This window comes from Phyllostomus discolor, chromosome 2 (assembly GCF_004126475.2).
Source record: "Phyllostomus discolor isolate MPI-MPIP mPhyDis1 chromosome 2, mPhyDis1.pri.v3, whole genome shotgun sequence".
Taxonomy (NCBI): Eukaryota; Metazoa; Chordata; class Mammalia; order Chiroptera; family Phyllostomidae; genus Phyllostomus; species Phyllostomus discolor.
Window position 1 is genome coordinate 86,508,660 of NC_040904.2, and position 7,828 is coordinate 86,516,487.

General features: G+C 35.8%; 1 non-coding gene across 1 annotated transcript; it reads right to left on the reverse strand.

Annotated features, from left to right (window-relative positions):
* Positions 1-1,299: 1,299 nt before the first annotated feature.
* Positions 1,300-1,432, reverse strand: LOC114491221. Its single transcript, XR_003684026.1, has one exon. It is a non-coding gene; the product is annotated as a small nucleolar RNA SNORA66 (small nucleolar RNA).
* Between the last annotated feature and the right edge of the window lie 6,396 nt (positions 1,433-7,828).

A 7,828-nucleotide genomic window follows, 5' to 3' on the forward strand; every position in this document is an offset into this window, starting at 1 on the left:
TGTGTCTGGATCCTTTTATTTAGTGAAATAAGTTTGATATGTGTTCATTTGTTCCATGTATCAATAGTCAATTCCTTTTTGTTAATTGGTAATATTGCATTGAATGGATATACTAGTAGTTATTTATTCTTTAATTGTAGATGGATATTTGGGTTGTTTCCAATTCTTGGACATTTAATCACAACACAGCTGCTGTGAACATTCATATAAAGTCTTATGTGAATAGGTTTCCAACTTTCTTGGGTACAATACACGTTTGACACACACTACCCAGCTCAGATCAGACTTCATAGGTTAAGGGCCCAGTCTTCCACAAGACTTGCCCTCACTTTAGACTCCAGCAGCAAATTGAGGGTTTCCAGGTTGCCTACACTTTTGACCAACTGGCTATAAATAATTCAGAGAGGGTTTCTACTCCACACCTTCAAAGGTAATTATTTAGAATCCTCATAAAACTCAAGAAAGAGATATACTTATAATTACAGTTTTATTATAGCAAAATTCACAAGACTAAGAGACATTGTTGGGATAGGTATGGAACAATTCTAAATATAAAGTTTTCATTCTCTTAGGATATGTCACCCTTCTAGTACATAGATGTATTTTACTAACCGGGGAAACTACCTGGTTAGTAAAATGTCCAGAGTTCTTGATGGGGCTCCATTACGTAGTCATGATCCACTGAGTCATCGACTACATGATTAAACTCAAGCTTCAGTCTCCTTCCTCTCCCTGGAAGTTGGAGGTTTGGACTGATATCACATGGCTCTAGAACTCCAGAGCTCTAATCATGTGGTTGGTCCTTCTGCAAGGGTTAACCTCCGTCCTAAAACCAGGCACCCACAATGTGTGGTTTCAGTAGCCTAATCTCAGAAGGTGTGGTCCTAGGGACTCATCATGAATAACAAAGACACTCCTGTTAGGAGACAATTCTGAGGATTTAAATGCTCTTTTCCTGAACTCAGGAGAAAAAGCCAGTCAATTCTTTATTATACAACATTGGGTAATTTCTAGAAATGGAATTGTGTCTTTCACTTTATATAAAATTCACATACTTCTTTTTCAAAGTGGCTGTGAAATTTTGACCTCTGATAAGCAGTACATGGGAATTCTACTCGCTCTTCATTGTTGCTATTGCTTGCTAAAATCAATCTTTTATTTTTATTTTATTTTTTTATTTTTCTCTATAAAACAAAATAAGAGACAGGAGTGTTATTTAAAAAAACACAACTAGTGAGGACAGAGAATATTTAACTTGCTTTGAAAAAGACACAAACTTTATAGTAAGATTTCTAATACATGTACTTTAGCATAGATCAGACCACCTCAGTGGCTTCTGAGGCTGATATATTTCTATCACCATGATTACTTCCACAAACCTGGTTCCCTTCACTTCTGCTACTTCATGCAGAATTAGTGACCGAATCTGCACCAAAATCAATCTTTTGAGTGTAGCCATTTTACTTGGTGTACAAAGGTATCACAATGAGTTTGACTTGAATTTTTCTAATGATTAATGATATTGAAAACTTTACATGTGTTTTCATGCAATTATTATGTCTTTGGTGAAATGGTTAAAATTGGGCCTTTTTAAGTTGTCTGTTAATATTTTTAAAAGTTTCATTCTATATTTTTATATTTTGTATAACAGATTTGTTAAGGTATAATTCATGTACCATACTATTCATTCATTTGAAGTGTATAACTGAATGGTTTTTAGATATTCAATGTTATTCAACCACCACTATTTTTAAGGGTTGAATTATCCCCCCTCCCAATTCATATGTTGAAGTCTTATCCTCCAGTACCTTAGAATGTGACCTTATTTGGATTACAAAGGTAATCAAGTTAAAGTAAAATAATTGGGGGGGGTCTAATTCAATATGATTTATATCCTTATAAGAAAGGGAATTTTGGATATAGATGTGTATAAAGAGAAGACAATGTGACTCTCACAGCCCTCAGAAGGAACAACTGTTCTGGCACATTGGTCTTAGAATTCTAGCCTTCAGAGCTGTGAGACAATACATTTTTTGTTTAAGTCATCTAGCATGTGGTACTTTGTTTCAGCAGCCCTAGCAAATGAATATAACTATAACCAATTTTATTACCCTCTTTCCCACACAGAGAAACCATGTGTTTTCTTTGATTAGTGGTCACTCCAGATTTCCCACAGAACTTTCTTGCCCCTGGGCATAAGCAACCATTTTGTGTCTACTTCCTGTCCCTATAGATTTGTTCATTTTGAACATGTCTGTATTTAATTTTTAGGTGAACTCCCTGTTTTCCTCACTGGCTGTACACACTACATTTCTGTCAGCAATGTATGAGGGTTCCCATTCTTTACCTCTTGCCAACACTTTCTATTATCTATGTCTTTGATTAAAGTTATCCTCGTAGGTATGAAGCAATACTTCATTGTGATTTGCCTTTCCCTGATGGCTAATAATGTTGATTACCTCTTCATGTGCTTATTGGCTATTTATTTATATATTGTCTTTAAGGAAATGTCTATTATACATTAAATTGCCTTCTCATCTCTGTTGAAAATCAATTGACCACATATGTGTGGGTTTTTTCCTGGACTGTGTCTTCTGTAATATTAGTATATTTGTGCATTTTAATGCAATGACTGCACTGACTTTAGTTATTTGTTGACTTTAATGTCAGTACCACACTATCTTGATCAGAGCCAGGACTGGGATGAAGCAAATATAGCACTTAAATTTAAGGCATAAAATTTAAAGAGGCATCACTGTCAGGTTTGTGCAAGTGCCACTCTTGATCTTGTATGATGCTGAGAGGAAATGATTCTTTAAATTTAGTGCCATATGCACCTTGTTTGCCTCACTGGATCCTGGCCCTGGCTTGATTATTATACGTTCATAATGTATCAAAGTAAAGTAGTCCAAGTCCTCAAACTTTGTCCTTCATTTTCAAAGTTGTTTTTGACTATTCTAGGTCCTTTGAATTTCCACATGATTTTGAGAATCAGCTTCTCAATTTCTAAAAAATAAAAAGCCCTGGATGATGTGGCTCAGTGGATCACTTGCTAGACTGTGAACTAAAGTGTTTCCAGTTCTATTCCCAGTCAGGGCACATGCCAGGCCAGGTTCTCAGTTGGGGGCACACAAGAGGCAACCACACATTGATGTCTGTCTCCCTCTCTTTCTCCCTCCCTTTCCCTCTCTCTAAAAATAAATAAATAAAAATCTTTAAAAAAATACCTGTTGGAATTCTGATTGGGTGTGCATTGGCTTTACTTATTAATTTGGGAAAAAATGATATGTTAACAAATTTAGTCATCTGACCTATGAGTTGTGATCTTAATTAAGATATACAGTGTATCATCTTGTATATTTTTCTTTTTTAATTTTAACATTCTAATATTATTACCAGTGCATAGACATATGATTGATTTTGATATACTGATCTTATGTCATACAACCAGAATGAACTCAGCTATTAATTACACTAGGTTTGTTTTTCAGGGGTATTTTTTTGTAAATTCAGTAGGACTTTCAACATTGAACATTAGAGAATAAAAAATTACCTCTTCTTTACCAAGCTGGGTTGCTTTTCAGGATGATGCTCAACCAACTGAGCCACACAGGTCATGACCTCAGGCAGTTTTGATCATTGGTGATCAAGGAATTTGTCCATTTGATTTAAGTTATAGGACTTACTGACATTAAGTTGTTCTTTCCTTGGCCTCAGATAATTTCTCCCACACGTACCTGACCAGAACTCAATTGGGCATTCTAGAGGGACCCCTGTGGAATGAACACTGGAGTTCTCTTTCCATAGAGCTCTCTTTTATCCAGAGCTCTTTTCTAAGACATTGCCCTACACACTCTAGGTGCCCTGGCTATCCAACACCACCACATCAACTGAGACAGCTGCTGCATTCTGCCTGGGTTCCTCTTCCCAGCTGTGTCTTAGAACTTTTTTGCACAAAAGAGATAGGGAATCACAGGGCTTGCATTATTTGTTTCTTTTTTTTGTCAATATAAGAAACGTTCAAACCTGAGAGAATTTTTATTAGTTTATTTGAGCCAAACCAATGACAACTCCTGGGAAGTAAAATCTCAGTGGGTTGAGAAAATGCTCTGGAAAATGGCAGTTTTACTATTTATTTTATACATCAGAATCTAAGGACAAGACATAAGGGGATTACAGGAAACCCACCGCTACTAGATTAAGGAGGTAGGAGAAAGCAAAACCAAGAAATCTCTGGGATTAGAAAAAAAATGAACACACACTTTTTTTTTTACATTGGTGGGTACAGGATAGTTAACAATTAACATTCACAGCACAGAGAGATGGTATTTGGGAGAACAGGTAACAATAATAACAATGAGGGGTTTTGTGGTTTTGTGCTCTGGTGCAGTGGTTGTTCCCTGAGGAGTCTGGCAAAGGAGATTACCCTGACATTCTGAAGGTATGTTTACTGCATGTGGTCCAAACAGGAACAGTTAAGGTAAAGATTGACCTTTGTAAAGGAAGACACTTGCGTAGGACATGACTATCTGCCATGACTCACTTTTAGTTAAAAAGTTTTAATTTCAGACCATCCTTTGTGGTTACTTTAGGTCTCTGAGTTTGTAGGGCCTTCCATGCAGGCCTCCCCTGAGCTTGTGAGGTTTAGTATTGCAGGAGACCGTTCTGCATGGTGAGGGCCTAAGTCCCACTCAGAGATGCACAGGACCCATGCCCACGGATAGGTTCTCCTGTGAGAAATCAGGCCTGCAATATGCCTAGGTTGCTTTGAGTCTTGCTTTTGCTAAAAACTCCCTCACCCTAAATTGAGACAGCAAGTGCTTACTGTAACTTCCTAAAATCCATGCTAAACCTTCCAAGGACAAGTGTAACCAATATCCCTCCTCTGTGATGTGATTAACAGCATTGGCTCCTTTGTTTTCTGTAAAAGGTAACCACCTAAAGTCAACCTGTTCATAGTATATGAGGACCACCATGTATTGTGACAAGAAAAAAAATAAAGGCCTGTCATGGAGGAGGCCTCGGCTTTTTGCTCCCCTTGACAGCGAAGACGCTTGCTCTTTTCCTCCACAGGACTCAGTAGTCCGAGTGAATGTCTCTCCCCCATCCAGAATGTTGCGGACCCCACAAGCTGGGGTCTGCATCATAGTATGAGGTCTCTTTTTTATCCACACTGTCATGAATGAATCACTGACCCTTCTTGCCTGATGACAATATCATGAGAACTGTTGTTTTACGTATATTGCCTGGTTTTTAGTTGTTTCAGAAATGAGGGTTTATTTGGTCCTAGTTTTTAATATTTTGGCTGAAAAAACAATTATTCTACAATGCACTACTAAGTCAAGAAAGCAGCATCCAAAGGATATATTTAGTTATATACATACCATATATATACATATGTATATGTATAATTATATACATACCATTATAGACATACCATATCTATAATGGTATACCATTAGTTAGATAAATGCCATTTATATTTATAAATATAAATAAATATTTATATTTATATCTATCATCTATATTTATATTTATATCATATGCCTGTCCAGGAAAAGTCTAGCCATTCTTAATATGGTGAGAATGGTTTGTGTGACATCAATGCAAACTGGAAGTCAAGCAGAGTGGTCTGGAATGTGCATATGTGAACAAAGATGACTTCACTGTGGGGGCAGTAGATGCTGTTGAGTGAGCATGTGCACTGTGTGGCCATCGCATTCAAAAGGACTGAACAAGTAGAGAACCAAGTCTGCATCAAATTTTGCATTAAGCTTGAACAGTCTTCCATGGAAACTATTCAGATGATTCAGAAGGCTGCAGCTATGGGCAACTGGTGATTAGCAGCTTCATCACAACAATGTTCCTGCTCATGCATCACATCTTGTGCAGTTTTTTGTGAAACATCAAATCACCCAGGTGACTTGGTCCCCCTACAACCCAGATTTGTCACCCTGTGACTTCTGGCTTTTCCCAAAACTAAGTTCACTTTTGAAAGGGGAGTGATTTCAGACGATCAGTGATATTCAAGAAAATATGATGGGGCAACTGATGGAGAATGGGAGAACTGTGTGAGGTCCCAAGGTGCCTACTTTGAAAGGGATGCATGAGTCATTGTCCTACATACAATTTTTCATATATACATGTTATATATGTAAATATAGTATTTAAAATATCAGCAACAAATTGTTACTACAGATTCTTTTTTCTAGTCTCTAAAATTTTTCATAGAAATAATATATTGATTTCATAATAAAAATAAATCATTGATATTATAACAATAGAAAAATAGAATCAAATTAGGAGCCTAGAAATAAACATCACTTCAAATATGGACTATTCAATGCAGAATACTGTAGAACAACTATTTTTCCTACTTATTTATCATACTTCAGTGACTGGTCATAGGAACTAAATCTCATTATTGACTTCTTTTGAGTTTTCAGTCAACAAAATCTCTCAGATCCTTTCTCAGTCATTGCTTTCCAGCCCATTTTTTTGGCATTCATTACTTTTTAGTATTTGAGCAAAGTTTAAGCATTCTCCATACTAGATCCACATTACAATTATTTGATAAAAATAAAATTCAATTACAATAAAACAACATATGCATGCACATAGTTTAATGAGCTAAATAATTAAAAAGTAAATTGGCCCTGCTTTCTCTACTGCTCTATAGTGGCAATCATTGTCATACATTTTAGCTGATTCTTTAGATTTTGACTCCACATTAAAACACTCAAGCACATTGTTTATTCAATTTTTTAGTTTTAGAGATTATCCACTGTGCAAGTTGAAGTTCTAATGTAGCACCTGTGATTTCTGTCTCTTTCCTACTGTCATAACTTTATGTGATCTCTTCCTTTTGAGTTTGAATTTAGGACAGATATGCAATTTGTTTCTAACTAATAAAATATGGTAAATACAAAGTGTGATTGGTATCAATCCATAGTCAACTGTATTACTAGCACATTGTTGAAAATGATACCCAATTATAGTACCTTTTAATCATCTTATACTTCATTTTTATTTTCCTCTGATTTTATCTGGTTGAGTCCAAGTGTATGCTGCTTTGAGAATGGTTTAGCCATCCACATTCTCACTAAAGAGAGACTTCTACAAAATTATTTAACAATTATTTTTAAGCAACTTTTCTATGGTCAAGTATGAGATCTCAGATATAACTTAATATCATAAATGTATATGGGATGTATACAATAATTGAGTCCTAAAATGTTAATAGGTATTGTATATACAATATAAATACAATTACTGATCTTACTATTACTACTTCTGGCTAACATTTATTGAGTGGTTTTGTGTGCTATTCATAATCATTAAAAAATCATCTCATTTAATATTTTCACAAAACCTTTGAGGCATCCATTACCCACACCATTTTATTTTATATTATTATTTATTTATTTTAGTTTTTAACTGTATTTTTTCCATTACCATTTATCCCACTTGTACCCTTCTTCCCCCTTCACCACACTATTGTCCATGTCAATGAGTCCTTTTTCCTTTTCACTCAATCCCTCCACGCCTCAAACTCCCCCTCCCCCCTTAGCTGTCATCCTGCTCTTTATCTGGGAGTCTCTCTTTTGCTTCTTAGTTCACTATGTTCATTAGATTCCATATATGAGTAAAATCATGTATGTGTCTTTTTCTGACTGGCTTATTTCACTTAGCAAAATGCTCTTCAGGTCCATCCATGCTGTCACAAAGCATAAAATTTTCTGCTTTTCTTACCCACACCATTTTACAGAAAGGAAACTGAAGTTAACGCAGGTAGCCTAACTTCAATGAGCAAATGGTGGAGTTGAGA